Source organism: Sebastes fasciatus, chromosome 16 (assembly GCF_043250625.1).
Source record: "Sebastes fasciatus isolate fSebFas1 chromosome 16, fSebFas1.pri, whole genome shotgun sequence".
Classification (NCBI taxonomy): domain Eukaryota; kingdom Metazoa; phylum Chordata; class Actinopteri; order Perciformes; family Sebastidae; genus Sebastes; species Sebastes fasciatus.
Window position 1 is genome coordinate 3,379,806 of NC_133810.1, and position 20,056 is coordinate 3,399,861.

The window sequence follows — 20,056 nt, forward strand, 5'->3', positions numbered from 1 at the left end:
AAATGTTCTGTGTCAAGTTGTCAAAATGATCACGTTCTCTATCACAAGTGTTTTACACAACACTTGTTCATGCAAAATGTGTTCGTAAAGACCAACCCAGCAACGAGTCAGTGGAATTAAAAGCATTAACATACACAGCACACACACTCCACAACCAACAGCTGTCAGATCGACAGCACAAACGGCTCATTTTAATTACTCATTTATTTTTCTAATCAATTTTCACGTTTTATTTTTGATTAAAAATTAAATTTATGGAGGAATGACGCGGTGAGAATATCTATGTTTAATTTGGTTCGAGAGTCTTTGAGCAACAAGTGTCATTATGTTGATGGAAAACTGGATCTTTGGTAGCGATATGAACAATGTTTATTCAGCGAACTGGTAATATAAAGCAAGAAAACGCTTGAGATGATTGGAAACATTGGAAATTATTTCATCCTTTGGCAGATATTTTCTTTAACCAGACTTTCCAATATTCTAAATGCATATAGTCAAACAATTGTGCTGCTTTAGTCCGCGGCCCATCCACCACCCACCGGCCTCTCCGCATCATTTAACTCTGTCCCATCACTCAGTCGTCAGTTTAATGATGATGAAGCAGCTGTTATCAGTGGGTTTCATCAACATGCTCATACAATAACTGTGCAGCAGAAGCACTTTCTGGTCACCTGAGAGCTCATTTTGGACAATTTCTTTTCCATCAACAACAAACTTCCTGTTGACTTGACTGCCACTGACATTATTATCACAATCTAACAACAGCAAAGGAAAAGGGAACTGTGCATGTGTGGTCAGTGACGTCATTTAGTAAATGGTATGTCAAGTCATTTCCATCAGTACATTCATTTCACTTCAACAAAGTAAGTAAATTCAATGTCAAGTAAAATAGGAAGGGCAATGATTCCATGTATAGTGTTGATTTAGCAGGACATATTGGGTATGTATCATTGGTTAACTATCAATAGTTCAGAGGTTGAGGAAACGTCATATAGTCTATAGCAGGGGTCAGCAACCTTTACTATCAAAAGAGCCATTTTAGGCAAAAAAATAAATAAAAAAATCTCCATTAGGAGCCACAAAACCTTTAAGCAATGTGATGAAGGTAACACAATTTATAGTCTAAGTATATAGTATATAAGTCTAATTCAGTGAGGGTTAAAGAGACAATGTACTACGGAGTATTAGGGCCACTTTGAGGGAAAAAACATCTGAGATTTCCAGATTAAAGTCATAAGTCTTTACGAGAAACAAATTCGTAACATTACGAGAATGAAGTCATAACTTTACGAGAAAAAAAGTTGTAATATACAACAAATAATTTTTTTCTGAAGCTTCTAATTTATCCAAAGTAAAACCACATTAACATTTGAACAATGAGGATTTCCTCGAGCTCCAAAATTAGACATGAAAGCCCCAAAGCTACTCTGCGTTTATCTGACAGCATGAAAGTCAACACTACTCCTACACCTGCAGGTCTCAAAACACAGCACTCGAGTATCAAAGCAAACTTCCTTTTTATTCTCCTGCTATTGTTTCCAAAGCCTTTACACGTTTCTCAAGTGTCTCAGAACAAAGCTCGTATTAGAATATGAGCACAACCCAAAGCTTGATCAACTCACTGCGGTGTGTTATGCAAAGTTAAAAGCGTTCAATGTCACTATTACTGCACGCCTTCAATCCCCTCCAAGAGCTTCTCAGACAGCTATTATTCTAATACGTGTGATAGGAAGCAGCCTCTGCCTCCCCCTGCTCCTCTCCTCTTCCTCTGCTGGGAGGGTGATAGGAGACATCTTGTGACACATTTGTTTACCCTTCAAACAAGACCGAAATTAGTTGCAATCCCAGCGGTTTTCCAAAAGCAGGTAATTAAATAGCACTCAGCCGCACGCTGCGCCACTACGATCTGAACTCCCCTTCGCTGGGTATCGGAGGGAAATGCCAGAGCGGCCAAGAAGAAAAAAAAAAGAGGCACAGTCTTACTCGCGAAAGAGCACATCGGCTTGCATTTGCATGCGTTTAACTAATGCACATACATATCCAGAGTGACTCACCGCTCTGAGTAAAGCAGGTGGGAGTTCGGCTCCTTGCTCGGTGTCACTTTGACGGGCTGGCGGCTGCAGGATTCGACTGCGTGGCGTCTGGTTTCCGAGATGATCTGTCAAAGCAAAGTGACTCAATAAAAGTGACACAGGTTTGAGGCGCCTTTTCCTTAAGAACCAACAGTTTTTTAAGTAACCCACAGGCTAAAAACTGCCACTAATGAAGTGATGCAGCTGCACGGTGGTGCAGTGGTTAGCACTGGCGCCTCACAGCTAGAGGGTTGCAGGTGCGAATCCGGCTTGGGACCCTTCTGTGTGGAGTTTGCATGTTCTCCCCGTGTTAGCGTGGGTTTTCTCCGGGTACTCCGGTTTCCTCCCACAGTCCAAAGAGGTTAGGTTAATTGTGGACTCTAAACTCTAAACATAAATTGCCCGTAGGTGTGAGTGTGAGCGTGAATGGTTGTCTGTCTCTATGTGTCAGCCCTGCGATGGACTGGCGACCTGTCCAGGGTGTACCCTGCCTTCGCCCAATGTCGGCTGGGATCGGCTCCAGCCCCCCCGCGACCCCTAACGGGATAAGCGGTTGCAGATGGATGGATGGATGGATGGATAATGAAGTGATCGCTCTTATTTCAAAGTGAAAGAAGCTCAGCAGTGCTGTAAATGTAATGTCTGACCATGAGCCTCCTCCTCTCCTTTAAACCAATTTGCACCAGTGCAGATTTTCACCTCGCCTCTGATAAAATCAGAGGGAACGATTACCCATTTATGAGAAACTGTAATATTAGACAGACTGCAACGCAACGAAGGCCGTGCAGAGTGTAACACCTCTGATAACCAATTTTCCTTGGATGAAAACTAATTTTTATTCCCACAAAACCAAGTATTTGTTGTGTTCCCTGCGGCAAGGAGACGCTGATCACCAGTTTACTGTGCATGAAGTATCTTGTGATAAGCACAGCTCAGTAGCCTCCTCTGCCCAGAAAGTGAGAGAACAATGATGCACCACTAAAAACAATGGAAATGGTGAGATATGTGACGGTGCTGGGTGGTTTTCTTTCTTCTGCACACGTCTCAGCCGTAGCAAAAAGGTAATATTACGAGAATTAAGTCATAACTTTACGAGAAAAAAGTCGTAATATTACGAGAAAAAAGTTGTAATATTACGAGAATAAAGTCATAACTTTACGAGAAAAAAAAGTTGTAATATTACGAGAAAAAAGTCATAACTTTACGAGAAAAAAAGTCATAATATTACGAGAATAAAGTCATAACTTTACGAGAAAAAAGTCGTAATATTACGAGAATAAAGTCATAACTTTACGAGAAAAAAGAAAATAAATTACTACTTTATAATATTACGACTTTATTCTCAAAATCTCAGATTTATTTTTTTCCTCAATGTGGCCCTAATACTCCGTCGTACCATAGACCTACAATAATGATGAATAAAAACCATGTCAGGCTACCGTTAGGCAGCCAAGAGCTGCACATGTTCTCGCCAAACTCCTAGACATCCTTGTCAAAAGTAGTGTTAGTGTAAAAGTAGAAAATGGTACACTTCTGATGACAGCTTGCAATCAGACATGTGGGTATTGTGGGGAGATGCCACCGCGGTGATGACGACTCGTTTACTTCCAGTATATCCAACATCCCTCACCTGTACCTATGAGGTAAAACATACTGCCAGAAAAACACACTCGAGTGTCCAAAGCATCATGAACCCCGTCCTCCTGTTGAGCTGCTAACCCACAATATCTTTGATTGTCAAGAGGACTAAAAGCTTTCTTTAACCCGTCTCCTCTCCTCACCTCTCCTCCAGTTCTTTCGCCTCTGGGCACAGACCGTATTGTTAGTCTGGTCCTCTCCTCCTCTCCTCCTCTGCTGCTGCTCTTGTTCCTGCCCAGAAGCTTGTCACTCAACTTGATGAGCTGTCTACCTTACATCAGCATTCAGGCCTCTGGCTGCAGCAAACAGCATCAGTAAACTCTCCTCAGGCGCCGGAGGGAGTGAGCAAAACCCTTCTGCACAGATCTTCAGCTCGCTTTTGAACTTTTCTTGTCAGTTACATGTTTAGCTTTACTGTTTTTTCCTCCCCCTTTGTGCTGCTTGCCATTGTTGTTGACCTATGACCTTGATAACTAGACCCTGGCTCAGTGCTGCCCCCTGCTGGCCGGGAGACACATGAAGGTTTGTAGTGTTAGTAGACCAAGGTAACTAAGCAAGACTTCACTCTGAATGTGCATCATATCTCTGACCAAATTGCAAATAAAGTCTCTTATCCTGCTTCATCGGTTTCAGCTCCATCTCTTCATTTGATCCACAGGATTCTCTGAGGACCACATTTACTTTTGTGGCTACATAAATGCTGCAGGTCAGAACCCGAATCCCCTGATGTCTCCATCAATTTGGACGGATTTTACTTTACTTTTTAAAACACCTTCCATCTCTCTTCCATCACTGACTTTGTGAACTCATCTGTTTTAAGCACCAACAGGTTAAGGTTTCACTACATTGATCCTTCACTTGTGTAAAGTAGAGCTGAAAACTCCTGCCTTCATGAATTGACAACACATAGCGCCTCTCTCTCTCTCTCTCTCTCTCTCTGTTCGACATCCCTTTGCGTTCAGCTCCATAGAGCTGCAGAGTTGATGATAATTCTTTGCGTGTTTTTTTCACATTACATATTTTATTATTTTATCAGCTACATTTTGCACTCTGATTGTCTCCTCATCAGATTTCCCATTGCATCCCCACTCTACTCAACTTACTTGTTGAGATTTAATGAGATCACTTAGATCAAATTATATGTGTTATTATGATTAAAATGTCAGCTAATTGTGGGTTACTGTTGGTAGAAGAAGATCTGACCGTCCTGCTGATGCTGAAACATGATGCTGGTTGATAACAATTATCAGAGGTAGATGATTAATTTCCCCTTTAAAGATGGGGTAGACAACCTAGCTTTAAGGATGATCTTCTATGTGTGAAATTCCCCAGAGGGATCAGAACATACCGGCTCAAACTGTGACCAGTAGCTTTTTAAGGAGGATGGAAATGGTGCTCACATGGTCTGACTTACCATCCTGTAAAGACACACTGAACACCTGTAACATCTGTAAATTGAGCACCACTGGCTCTTGAGATAGCGCCTGGAGATAAAGATGACCCCATGGGAGGCCGTAGCTCGGTTCGGCTCGGCTCAGCTCAGCGTTTGATCCTTTGGAGGAGCTCTGTACCAATATGAATCCCTTTCATCACATGACCTCAAAGCCACAGATCAAAAGGTACCTGCAGCTGACTGTAACAACCAATCACCGCCTCCGTTGATCAGATATCTGAGCGCGTGTAGCGCAGCTGAAGGTGAGCTATTTAGCACCTGTAGACTCTTTCACATGCGTTTAAACATGGAAAATGTTGACAAAACTATGACAACCTCAAACAGCCGGCGGTGATCGAAGACACGCTGGCGTCCTGCTGCTCTGCTCTACAGAACGTTTCACACAATTCAACATGTAAGAAATACACAGCTCTGTCTGCAGCGATCAAAGCCTGAAGATCTAATCGATCCGACCGGGATTTTCTGCTGCTGTCACTACGGTTACATTTCAAGGTGTTATTATAGGCTCCTACAGATACATACTGTATTATTCAGTAGTCAGGAGTGAAATACAAGTTGTGGAGGGAATAATGCATGGGAATATGATAAAAATGCTCCTTTAAATATGTAAAACATCCATTTTCAGACACCAAAGTCTACTAGAATTACAGCCTCGTGGTTGTATGCCTCTGCCAACCAGTCAAGTTCACACGACTTTCAACCAGGATGTTTTGTTTTGTAAGTTACGTTTGTTCCGTAGTGACTTTTGTCGCGTTTTCCGTAGCAATGTAACGCTGTTTCCGTACATATTTTACTTAGTTTACATACTTATTTTAAGACCAACCATGCTGAATTTCCTATTTTGACGCGTGCCGCGCGGTTCACAGCAAACAACAGACAGTGAAGGTGATCTATTGGCTGCATATTGACATCATACCAGCTACATTACTACAGTTTCGATGTCTGTCTGTAGAATATGTTACGGACATGAAAAAAAGTAAAGACTTATTTTTAAATCAACACTTCCTGCTTTCATTTAAAAATAAAAGCCCTTAAGCATTTTTTTCCGTGGACAGAATTCCTTTATTTGTTAACACCAGGCTTTTATTCTAAAATAAGTGCCGGAGAGTGTTGTAGAACATGCAGTGACTTGGAGAGCTCCATAAATGAATATAATAGGGGTTTTCAACTGTGGATTATTACTATTATTTACAAATTACCACTCGTTTCTTAACCTTTCTCTGTGTAAAATAAATATAAATTAAATTTATAATGAAATGAAATGGCTATTATGAAAGGTAAACTCTATGTAGAAAGAAAGAGCTGACAGCAGCAGCTGCAGCAGCAGAAACGCAGCAGACACGCAGCTGAAATGCAGCTGGTGTGAACACCCGACGCGTGAATGTGTGCAGAAGCATTGTCCATACTATACTACTATTGAACCCAAAAAAGGCTTTTTTCTTCATTTGAAGGGTCAATAGATGAGAAGATCCATTATATTACTGCTGCAAATACAGGTTGCTATATTGACTTCATTCCTCCAGTGATTATAATAACTTCACACTCAAGGTGAGAGACAAGATCTCTGGAAGACTGCCATGTAAAATTAATGTAACTTCAAAACGAAAGTACTACGTACAAACTTAGTTCAAAGTAAAAAGCCTGGAGAACAGCGGGTGGAAAGCAGCAGCGGTGCACTGATGAGAACAAAGCTGTAAGTAGATTCTCTCAGCAGCAGCACAGACCAACATCTCGTACAGGGCCAAGGTAAGCTGTCAGACAAAACTCCCAACAAGCCACGTCCTCGCCTCACTTCTCCGACTAGGAGACCGGTTGACGGCGCTGATTGACAGTCCTGACACATCTGCACACAGGGGACAGACGGGAAGTGTTGTCTGGATCAATACTAAATACATCCTCCCATCACACTGCAGATCAGGGACAAAGACAGAGGTACACTTTACCCTGAAACCCGACGGGATTATCAGTGAACACAAATACATTTATTTTCACAGTATGATCAGTCGTTATTAGAAATTAGACCCGTCCTCGACCAAAGAAATTCTGCGTGGACTAACGCGATTGTGTCGACTAATCGATTAGTTGATTTAATGGACAGATCTTTAGAAACTGAGATTCTCCACAAAGAATCACACAAAAGCACCACTTTAAATCTTGTGTTTTACCAGAGACATGCTCAAGTTTCTTGGAAATAAAGCATAAAAAAATGACTAATCAACTAAAGACTTTAGTCGACTAAGACCAAAATTACCTATTACTGTACGGAAAAAAAGTCGTAATGTTCCGACTTTTTTTGTCGTTAAGTTACGACTTTTTTTTCGTAAAGTTAAGACTTTTTTCTCGCAAAGTTATGACTTTATTCTCGTAATATTATGAATTTATTGTGTAAATCTCAGATGTTTTTTCCCTCAATGTGGCCCTAATACTCCGTAGTACATTGTCTCTTTGGCCCTCACTGCATTAGACTTATATACTATATACTTAGACTATAAACTGTGTTACCTTCATCACAATGATCAAATGTTTGGCGGCTCCAGACAGATTTGTTTTTTTGCCTAAAATGGCTCTTTTGATAGTAAAGGTTGCTGACGCCTGGTTTAGTCTGATATATCTGAGTGATCGTGATTACAAGTCGGATGTTGACATGAACAGCAATTAGAAGTCTGAAACCTGTATTTACTATAACTCCCGTATGATATAAACACAGCATAAATGAAGTGAGTCAGGGAACAACTGAGTGACTGAGTGACTGAGTGACTTTGGGTCTGACTGCTCTGATGCTCTCCACCTCAGGCAGTGTGGGGGGGTGTAATGCTCCTAGGGATCAATACTAAACACATTTTGTCCTCTGAAATCACATCAGGAAGACGTGAAGTGCTGAACAGGAAGGACATGCAACTTTTTTTTTTTTTTTTTTTTGGCTTTCGTCCACAGACCAGTTCTTTTACACTGTCAAATTTGAACAAGGACATCTTTATCTTTATATGTTTTGTTTGTATTTGCAGGATAAAAACGTACAAACACCTGAACAGTGTGTACTTGCTATGTTTGAGCAGAAACACTGGCGATGTTTTGGTTTTGACAAGTTAAGGCTACAGTTTTAACATTTGCACAAATCCCTCAACCAAACTATTCATCGATGTTCTAACCTGTGTATGAAAAGGGATGAACTTTGACAAATTGGAAAAGTTTCTAAAGTACACAGGACCCTTGCTGTAAGACAAGGCCGGGTGCTGAATTAGTGCTTATGAAAGGTGACTCCATCACCACGGTTACAGCACGCTTCATGCCCATTAACATGTAAACAAAAGAAAAGCAGACAATATTTAGCTGACCTCATCAGGGTCCATTCAATGTGTTTTACTGAACTTTCTATGTGTTTTTCTAAAAGCATTTTCAAATGAACTTCATTTTAATGATGTAAAACGCCTCGTAATGTGACATGTTTAAATGACTGGTTGGAGAGAAAGAAAATGAATCCTTGGTTCATTGCTAGTTCTAGGAAAAACATAAAAAACATCAAGACTGTGAAGAAGGTACAACAGTGTGTACACACTATATTAAATCCTCTTTTGAAAAGGTATTAAAAGAAAAGAAAGGTGAATAGATAGGGCAAAAGGTGATACGCTGATACGCCAGTAGTCATTCATGAATCAGGAAACTTGTGTTCAGATTTAGTTTTTTTCACCCCAGCTCAACATCATCAAGATTATATTGCTAATTTCTCGAGTCCAAACTGTCAAAACTCCAAATTTAAACTCCAAAGAAAAGTTTGTACCCAAAAGGGAGAAATTCTTCGGACATTATTTTGGTTTCATTATGGTGCCTACACCTGTTTGGGAGCGTCTCATCAACTGTGGGAGACGTTCCTGGACGGTTCCCAACAACAAAAACAGCTCAGGGAAGCAGCTGTGCGTTGCTCTTTATCAGAGGTGAAGTAACAGTTGCCAAACCAACAACTTAGTCCTCATCTTTGAAGACTTTTCTCTTGTAAAACCCGATAAATACTTTTTGAAAACACTTCTGAGCCGAAATCTCAAGTGTGTACGCCAGTTCACTCAGAGGCTTGAATGCATCCTTAAAGACATAGTCAAGTCATGCCAATTTTATACTGTATGTATAGAACAAGATCACTAATGTGCACACAACATCCTCTATTCTTGGACCCTAGGTTCAGTTCAGGAAGAATTAAAAGAAGACACACAAATAAATATTCACCATAAATTAGGGCGGTCAAAGTTAACGCGATAATGACACAATAACGCAAATTCGTTTTGACACTACTAATCACTTCAACACGCAATCGAACATTCCAGACCTTACCAGTGCAGATGGTATCATATGAAACTAGAAAACCTGAGGAATCCATTGGTACCAGCCATGTCATACTAGCTTGTCGTAAAGGAAGCTAAATAATGCTCCAAACTTATGCTAAATTTTGCAGAGGAAAAACTGGGTGGTTTTACAACGTTCATATGCAACAATTTCCTTTCTTTGCTGCACATTTTCGAGCACTCCAAACATTTGCTTGAGTTAAACAGACCTATTTTTCTCTCGTATCATCTCCAATCTCTTCTTCCGTCTTGTTCACCCTGTTTTCTTCTGTCTCATTTTCTTTTTGTCTCTTTCATTCTCGCTCAATATCTCTCTCGATTTCCCTCCATTTCTCGCACGTTCGACTCCTGTTCCTCCTCTCTTCCATTATGTTGTCTGTAGTCTCTCTCCACATCCCCCCGCGTACCTTTCAAGGACGATCTGCAGGTAAAGACGTGTCTGCAGCGGCAGCGATCCTGACAGCGCCTGGTTTTATCAGGAGACTCAACACAACTTTACTTTGAAATCCATCATGTCTCTTCCAGTGGGCTCAGCAGGGGGGATGGGCGTTGCGGGTTGAAGGCTGTGTGGGGGAGCTTGCTGGTGCTTCGGTCCGGGAGTAATGTCATCATGTCTACCTTAATACCTCGAGAAACTGGGATCCACGTCAGACAGACTTCAACACAAATAAGCCCTCCAACTCATCCCTCTAACTGCTGAGATTATGTCTGACAATGGAAGAGGAGGGGGGTAAGAGGAGGGCATGTTCCTATGCTTCAACTCAACACACACACAGACACCTCTTCCTCCAGTTGAGGAAAAGCTGAGCCGTGCAGCTTTGGGATCCAGGATGGGATCATGATGGATTGATCACAGCTTGCAGACGTGTGTTCGAGGATCCAACGTGCAACATTCAGGGATGAAATCATGTGAGACAAGAAGCAACTCATGTTTTTCTTCTTCTTCTTCTTCTTCTTCTTCTTCTTCTTCTTCTCGTCTTTTACCCAACACGTCCTCATATATACTGGCCTGGTTTCAGAGGTAGTGTCCAATGCAGTGGATGAGACCAGACCAAAACAGACACAAGCGGGGAAGGCGGGCACAATGAGTTGCCATTGAAGTTGACAGCAGACGCTTAATGGGTCATCAGGAACATCACAGAGGCAGCACAAATGGCAAGACGTCGGCGGATCGAGAGGCGCGACCCAGCTTGGGTCTTATCGCCTGGGCGAGGATGTCTTGAGTTGAAAAGCATTTGAAAACTAGAGTTACCGCCTCACGGTTGTATGCCTCCGCCCACCAGTCAAGTTGTAGTTTACATCCATGTCTGTCCAAAATGTTGTGGCCAAAAACGTGTTTTGCGAGGTCACAGTGACCTTTCACCAACAAATTAATCAGTTCATCCTCGAGTCCAAGTGGACGTTTGTTCCAAATTTGAAGAAATTTGCTCAAGGCGTTCCCGAGATATCACAAGAATGGGACTGACGGGAGGTCACATCGATCTCGTCCTTTGACCACCAAAATCTAATGAGTTCATCCTTTGAGTCCGAGTGGATATGCGTGCCAAATTTGAAGAAATTCACGTTCAAGGTGTCCCTGAGATATCCCGTTCAAGAAATGGGACGAACGTGAGGTCACAGTGACCACCAAAATCGAATCAGTTCATCCTCGAGTCCAAGAGGACGTTTGCGCCCGGCGTTCCTGAGGTATTGCGTTCACAAGAACTGTCCAGACATACAGTATCTTCTTCTTCTTTTCTACCTGTCTCTGGCCTGGTGAGAAGAAATCAAGGAATGATTTCTCACTCAAGGAGGTTATTCAGGACAAGTGTGTTGGCTGAAACCACTTTGTAGACACTTTCCAGTCCCCTGTGGTGGACCGGCAGGCTGTCCCTCTGCTGGGCCTGAAGGTAGAGTAGCTACAGGGAGGGAGAAACAGCTCAAATCCATGTAGCTAAGCACACAGCAGGGGCTGCAGCTGAACGCCCTAAATGGACCCTTTGTATGATTTGGCATATGTGTGGGCACCGAAGTGAGAAGCTGAATGTAGCCGAAAGGTAATTGTTCCAAAGCTTCAGGCTTGAGTGCTCAGAACTCTTTTTGGTGATGTTCATAGAAACCAAAGAAGAGAGAAGAAAGGAAAAAGCTCTTATAGTTAGTCCAGTTTCCTCTCAAGAAATCTATAGCATCTCAACTTTTATGGGATGTTTTGCAGTCCTTGTTTTGTAGTTTAGGCTGACAAGCTGGGCGTCACTGTGTGCAGCTTTGATGTTGATGTTGTTTCAGTCGAGTAATGTGTTTCGATAAAAGAGCTCCCCCACTGCGGTGATGATTCCCATGAAGCACAGCACAGCGCTAATCAAAAATGGTAATTGTTGCAGTGACAAATTTTGTACTAATCAGGGAGCTGCTTTGAAAAACTTCACTATTTTCCATTTTTTTTCGGCATGTTACTTTTGATGAAATTCCTTCGTCAAGAATCACACATAACAAACAATATACAGTATACTGGTGCAGTTGTTGATAACAGGTATGATATTGATGATGCACAGTCAATAAAACAAGAATGACAGAAGCTTTGCAGAGCTTTGTTAGCCATTAACTATACCCACCACTGTTGTAAAGCACCTTTACCTGCTTAATGGCCATGTTGGAGTGGCTAAAAAAAATCAATTAATGCAGTTTTAATAGCATTCTACATTGCACAATGTGTCGCCTAATGTTCCTGACTTACCAGTGGTCATTCAAGTCTCTGTCCAACTAAAAACATGACTACTTTCTCCAAGTCAGAATAGTCCACCGCTGTCACGGTGAAGGAATTTCTCCTACTTGTCAATAGCCCTCGTCCTCTAACCATTATCACTCAGTAGGAAAGTCTGTGCTCCATCACCAGTGCTGTATTTTTTGTTGAAAGACAGCCCAGTAAAATGACGATTATCAGTTAATGAACATTTCCAAGTTTCTGACCTGGCAGCACACATCAAAAACACCTCTGGGCACTTCCTCCGCAGCCACAACCATGCCAGTGTAGGTTGGAATAATGGCGTTAATGTCTTAAACTTAGCAAGTTTAGCAACTAAGTAAACTCCTTGTTTACTAGAGCTTCTTATTATCTGCTTACAGCGTCAGTTCAGTGTTTACAGGATGACCTCAATGACAGGAGACAGTGAGTGCATTAGAGTGAGGAAAGTGAAACCGACTCCGGCCCCAGAGTCTATACTGCAGTGAATCTTAAGCTAAGGGTCAGGACCCAGAACGGCTCTCAGGACAGACACCGGTGGGTTTTCTTATAACTAAATGTAATGAGCTCCGATCCCAGGGACCCACCAGGGGCTGAAAAATCCCTGCTCTCCCCGTGCGACTACATTCAAAATGCAAAAGTTTCAGGAGCTAATTACCAGCTCACAAAAAAGGAGTTCAGGGATGTCCAGGCGTCCGTACGGGGGTTCCACCGGTGCTTAGCTAATGCTGGAGTGTTTAATTTCACTATTATTTCATCTGCTAAAACAAAGAGTGAAAGAAAGAGTTACTGTCATACTGTCAAAAAATGAATAATGCCTGATATATTTGACTTCAGGACATCTCTAGCTACATACATGCTGTCAAATCAAACATTTTTACTGGATTCATTTTGATATTTTTCAAAGTAAAAATTCCTAGAAGTGTATGATTCAACTTTTTCCCATGGTATAGTGTTGAAAAAGTTAACAAAATTCGCAATAAATCCTAATATTGAATTTCAATTATTGTAGAATCGCAATACATATCGAATTGGCACCCAAGTATCGAGATATTATCAAATCGGGAGGAAGGTGCATCGTACCAGCTCTCCACCACAGGGTCTGGAGTCTCAGATTATATGTTCCCGATTATAGTTTTAACCACAAGATCTCTATAAAATAGTCTTAATTGACTATAGCAGGGGTCAGCAACCTTTATTATCAAAAGAGACTTTTTAGGCAAAAAGAAAAAAAAAAATCTGTCTGGAGCTGTAAAACATGTGATCATTGTGATGAAGGTAACACAGTTTATAGTCTAAGTATATAGTATATAAGTCTAATGCAGTGAGGGCCAAAGAGACAATGTACTACGGAGTATTAGGGCCACAATGAGGGAAAAAACATCTGAGATTTACAGAATAAAGTCATAACTTAACGAGAAAAAAAAGTCGGAATATTACGAGAATAAAGTCATAACTTTACGAGAAAAAAAGAAAATAACACGTAAAATTACTACTTTATAATATTATGACTTTATTCTCGAAATCTCAGATAAATTTTTTTCCTCAATGTGGCCCTAATACTCCGTCGTACCGTCGTACCATAGACCTACAACAATGAGAAATAAAAATGAAAATGTAAACAAAAAACAGTTATTCATTTCCATTTTTATAAATCCACAGGGAGCCGCTGGAGAGGAGCTGAAGAGATGTATGTGGCTCCGGAGACGCAGGTTGCTGACCGCTGGACTATAGCGAGCTAGTTATGTAGGAAGATGATGCCCCTATTCTCTCTCTAGTGTACTAAGGTCTTATTGGTCAACTGTCACTAAGTACAACACCAGATCTATTTGAACAAATCAAAGATCCCCTCTCGGATGTACACCCACTATTTAGAAAGGTATGATAAGTTCATAATGTGTAATTGCATGTTTAGAGTATAATGTAGTATAGAGAATTGTATATATATATAACTGTAAGGCACCTTGGAGAGGATTAACTTGTAAGATCACAGTTGTTCTCAGTCAGCACACTACTGCACATTGTGTAACTGGATCATGATTTCCTCAGGTTGGTATCCACTGACCCATTTTATCTCCCTGTGACTCACGTCTGGGTACCACAGCAGTCACTGAAGCACTGCTCCAAACCCCTCTCATCCTCTCATCCTCTCATCCTCTCATCCTCTGATCCTCCAACCCCCCCTCCTCATATCCCAAATTCCTCCGAGGTGACGTCTCCTGCTGTTGTGTAACATCCATCGCCCTGCGGAGGGGCCGGCGCACTGCAGGGTCCTGACAGGTAACTCCCCGGACGGCCATTTGCCTCCGCTGGCAAACATTAATCCCACGCTCTGCTCGTAAAAAAAAAAATAGCTCCTCGGTATGGAAGCCATTACACATAGAGGGGCCTGGAAGAGAGGAGCAGTCTGGAGGGGGAACGAGTGAAAAACAATAAGAGAGGACCGGGGTAGTTGGAAAATAAGAGACTTAAGGTGACACTCTCTCTTTTGAGTATCAGAAAGTCACCTTGTGTCGGCTTTAAACGGTTTTAAAAAGGTTTGTAGTCGGCTCCTTTGTGAAGTGCAGTTATGGTCAGCTGGATTTACAGCAATTATAGCATCCCACGGTGTCCCAATTTCACAGTAAGTCTAAACATATCCAAAGTCACCGTAGGAGTCAAACCTCTCCTACAGCGTCTATTCATGTGCTCAGTGTGTTTCAAACACACCAGGACAACAAAGACATTATTTAAAGATCTGCAACACACACGGCAGAGCATCTAAAGTTGCTCAACAAATATACGCTGTCTCGTGTAGTTGTGTCCCAACGGGCTAGATAGGCGACTAAATATGTCCTCAACTAACCAGGTTAAGTTTTTATTTGCTAAATTGGTTCAATTACACTTGGACGTTGCATCATAGAAGATGTCGATTTTTATTATCGAAACTAAATTAAAGATGACCAGTGGAGTTTTTGCAATACGTTCTCACTTTCAACTCAACAAATACTGAGGCTTGACACTCTGGATACCCCTCTAGCGTCAGTTTTGCAGGTCAATATATTTTTGTTACATGCATCGTGTCTTTTCAGGAAGTTAGGTTTACGCAACAAGACCACTTAGTAAGGTTAGGGAAACATTGTGGTTGACGTTAACTTGACTGACTAATGACTCGCATGACTAGCGAATGTCTAACGACTCTAACGATACTAACTACTCACACTACTGACGTGACAAAATAAGTCAATGTTGACTTTTAGTTTCACACAGGACACAAACAGCGGTCTCCTGGGTGAAAGTCCTGTTTGTTTCGCCAAGAAGTGACACAAGATAACTAACTATAGCTATATATACTCTAACTATAACTATACAACACAGTCTCACGGCAGTTCGTGAAATAGTTACGAAATTTTATCTATTTAATTCGTGTACATAGACACGGATTTTCCTTTTTTTCGTGATGCTCAGCACGATTTTCAACAAAGCAGCGTTTTCCTACGAATGTCCAGCAACACGTGGCACATATGTCAATTTCCACTCCAGTCTTTTCAAAATAAAACTACTTAGTTAGGTTTAGGAAAAGATCGACTTGGGTAGGTTTAGGCAACAAAAGTACTTATTTAGGTTAGGGAAAAGATTGTGGTTTGGGTTAAAATAACACCGGAAGTGGCGTAACTTAAGTACGGAAATTATGTGACAAGTAAATCAACTTTGACTTCTGGTTTCACACAGGACACGGCAACCAAATTCTAATCAGTTTGAAGAAATTCCCTCCAGGCATTTGTAAGGTATCGCATTCACGAGAATGGGACGGACGTACGTACAGACAACATGATGCCTCCGGCCACGCCTTTCCCCGGCGTGTAGGCCTAACGATCACTAATGGCAGATGATTGCTGCCTCTGATAGTGGGATGTCCTGTAGCATAATCGTCATAAATCAACCTGAATAGCGTCGAGGATATAAGCCAACCAAACTGCAAAAAAAACAGCAGAGACAATGCCTCATTGACTCACAGTCCACAGCGCTATTTTCAGAGAGCTCATCATTGCCGTGTGCACCTGTGCTCCTGTTGCCTTAAGGCATGCAGAGCATCTGAATGTTTTCTGAGCCACAAGGTCAGACAGACAGTAGCGGCTTTAAGACAGCTCACACACACACACACACACACACACACACACACAGAACAGGGATGAGAGAGTCTTAAATAATTCAGGAGTAGACAAAACCCAGACCTGGTAACTTTTCAAAGTGTGAGAGAGAACGTCTCTCTCTGTCAGCAGAGTCCCCCGGGTCCACTGATGCCAACGCCTTCACATTCAGACCATTCAGGCTGAGTTTCCTGTGTGAAAACACACGGGACACAAAAAACACCGCCGAACAGCCAAGGACAGACACGCTGTGGGGAAGACGGGGGTTTTACTACAGCAGGTAGAGTTTAGCATCTAACCTAATTGAGCCACAATTCACACAGTTCAAATTTAGACAGAATCTGATATCAAAAACGTTGGTCCTGCAAAATCAGGAACATTATATGGTGACAGCAAAGGAAAATAAACTGCCACTCATATATTTAGTCATGCATATCAGTCATGTTGTTGTTGTGAGAGGTCTGGAATCTTAGTACACAGGATCTTGGATCTCCTCTTCCACTGAAGAGAGGTTACATCCAGTCATTTTGCCTTAAAAAGCCTAAAAATAGACTCAGTGTCCCTTGATGCTACGTATGCTGTCTCAGAGTTTTTTCAACATAAAAGAATACACTTCTGGGTCAGACACTGAATTATGAACTAGTTCTGGCAGGACACTCTGCTGCATACAAACATGCATCATTATCAACGGCTCACTGAGCCTCCATTTCAGTCGAGTATTTCTTGTGTACTTGTGCGTTAGAATGCTGATGCTCTGTATGTTGTCTCTTTAAATTGAAACTGCAGTATGCTTATTGCTTTACAAAGGTTTAGCAATAAGCTTGTGCTGCTTGTTGTCGGGACAGATTTTCTTTCGGAGCCAATTGCTCTGAAGTTGAAGAGAAAGTGGAGCTTCTTCCTGTGGTACTTTGGAGCTGAAGAACAGCCGGAAAGTCTATTTGAATCAGGCGTCTCCAAGAACGCGGAAAATAACCATTTTCTTGAGGAATGGGAAACAGAGTTTTTTCCACGAACGTGAATGACAAATGTGTGAGTCTCATTTGCGATGTGAGCGTGTCAGTCGGTAGAAGATGTAACATCGAGTGCCACTTCACCAAAGTCCACGGCAACTTTTCATAGGACTTTCCGGCTGGTAGCGGTCTACGAACGGAGAAGGTAAAGGAGCTGAAAACAACGCTTAAAAGACAACGGCCTCTGTTTATCAAACTGACTAAGAATAAGGCCAACGCTGCAGCAGAGGCTTCGTTTAAAGTGGCGCACATCCTAACGAAGCACAAAAAAACCTTCACCGATGGCGGCGTTGTAGAAGAGGTGATGACTGCGGTGGCTGAGATGCTATTCAAGGACCATAAAAGTAAGACAGAAATGATGTCTGCTATCGCCGATGGACAACTTGGTGCTAATACCGTGGCGAGCAGAGTGTCTGCGGATGCTGTGGAGCAACTAGAACAGGATACGGACAGATGCAAATGGATTTCCATCCGGTGTGATGAGTCGGTTGACTCCAGCGATACCATCCAGCCCAGCTGGCTGTCTTGTCTTGAATGCATGTAATACATGCATGTGAACTACAGATGATGACATGTGATACAGTGATATGTAGACAAACAGAAAATAAGGACAAGTAAAATAAGTAACATTGTTTTGTTTTCTATGACATTAATCTGATGTGAATTTAATAGTGTGAGCTTGACACATTGAAAAGGTAAAGAAATGCACAGAAAAAAACATGCACATGCTGTTGAATTTAAGATGTGAGTGTTGGATATCAACATTTTCTAAATGTTCACACATAAGAAGCTTATTCAGCTGGTTTGGGTGGAGCTGAGCGACGTGAAGAAATGTTACTAATAACATAAAATAATGAGTAGCTCTCGGCCACTTTCATTTCGTCAAAGTAGCTCTCAGAGGAGAAAAGGTTGGAGATCCCTGATTTAAATAATCCAGCTTTGGCTACTCTGAACTCGATGTCCACTTCAGGAGCACTTTCATAAAGCAGTGCTGTACAGTTTTGCCACTTTTTCCTCAGCTTCTGTCCTCTACTTCTATTGTTGGGTAGTGATTTCATTGATTTCATCTCTCGTGGCTGTGTGTGGAGAGAGCAGTGGTGAGCATTGTACGAGCAAGAGAACAGGATGTTTCTCAGTTAAAGTGATGCTCCAAAAAGATCCCAGGGTGACAATGGCCTAGAACTCAAAAGATTGATTTTGGTGATCGAATTCGAATTAACTTGAGATTGCACCTCTTCCCCCTCCTTTTAGAGGCTGTTTCCGGGCTGCACATGGACTAAATGTGCACGCGGACTGTAGGGAATCATTTGTATGTCTGTTTCTTGTATACTGGTACATTTTTCTAATTTAATGTAAGAGTGGTTTCAAACCTGCCAACCAAACAGAAATGGATCAACCAATCAACTTATTACGGATTTTACTTATTTAAACTTAACACTAGGGATGCACCGATACTGATACCAGTATCGGGTCCGATACTGTGCTCATGTACTCGTACTCGCAAAACGGCTCCGATACAACGGCACCGATACCACTTTACGGCAGCTTGACGTTAACCTCTCGTCACCATCTTTCGAGTCTTATCGCACGCGCTCACGCTCCACCTCCCCGACGGTGCGGGCGAGTGGTGCGCCCAATCCCGCGGGGCCGGGATCCCACATCAGGCGGCGCGCACCGGCCCTCACTTTCATTGCGACATGGGTTTTTTGCTTGCACCCTCTGACTCGCGCGTGCGTTAGACTCCTTGGTCCATGTTTCAAGACGGGTCGGGTGGGTTGCAGACATTGCTGCAGACCCCTGGTGCCTTTTATGTGGGCCGAGCCCCGCCCTGGGGGCACAACGCGGTTGAGGCGCACTGAGGACAGTCCGCCCCAGTGACGCCTCGCACCTTCGCCCCGAGCCTTTCCAAGCCCACCTAGAGCCGGTCGCGGCGCACCGCCTCGTATGCGGGACTCCCCAGCCTGCCGTGTGTCGCTAACACCCTCCAGCTGGCTGTTAACGAGGGTCTTTAGGCACAGAGAAGTACTCGTATCGGTACTCGGTATCGGGAAGTACCCAAATGTAAGTACTTCTACTTGTATCGGTGCACGGTATTCACGTAACAAAGTAATCCACCAGGAATGTGTGCTTGCATGTATCGGCCAACCCAGCGGCTTGTTGGAGGATGTGGCATTGCGCTGAAGAAAAAAGGTGAGACGAGTTAAAAACCGTTTTAACACCTGACTGGCTCCTTTGACCGTTACAAGTTTTGCTTCTGGCAGAATGGCTACAAAGGGGAAAGCTCTGTTGGTGTTGCATCTTATTTGGCATAGCTGGGTTATATAAATCTGAATGGTGTTACACCATATTAGCTATTAAAACATCCTCTATATTCGACAGCAACCCATTCTTGTGAATTCGCCAGTCTGTCTCTGCGTTCCCACGAATGTCATTACAGTCGCTCTGTGAGTGAACCCTCTCTGATTGCAGTGAATCCATTGAATGCTGTGCCAGAGCCCGAACAGTGCCAGAGCACTCCAAGTAAAGTTGTCCTCAGAATAATAAACCCATAAACTTGGGAAGTATATTTGAGCGTAGCAGCAGAACGTGGAGGTGTAATTGTTGCCCTTCATGCTACACACAGCCTTCACCAGAGCATTTGATTGAAACAGATTGATGCCAGAGGTCGACGCCGGCACCTGCAGCGCAGTCGGAACACGG

General features: G+C 42.5%; 2 protein-coding genes across 3 annotated transcripts in view; both read right to left on the reverse strand.

Annotated features, from left to right (window-relative positions):
* LOC141753289 (rho GTPase-activating protein 7) overlaps positions 1–4,186 on the reverse strand; it is a 129,239-nt gene extending 125,053 nt beyond the window's left edge. The window contains exons 1-2 of one of the 2 annotated variants that reach the window (XM_074611795.1): positions 3,854–4,186; positions 2,055–2,158 (exon numbers count right to left, since the gene is read on the reverse strand). The gene's annotated coding sequence lies outside the window, so the exon portion shown is untranslated. The remainder of the gene's footprint in view (positions 1–2,054; positions 2,159–3,853) is intronic. The other variant, XM_074611796.1, reaches the window with a different exon arrangement.
* The window catches only part of sgcd (sarcoglycan, delta (dystrophin-associated glycoprotein)), a 618,307-nt gene that overhangs the window by 242,625 nt on the left and 355,626 nt on the right, over positions 1–20,056 (reverse strand). The gene's annotated exons all lie outside the window — the stretch shown is intronic.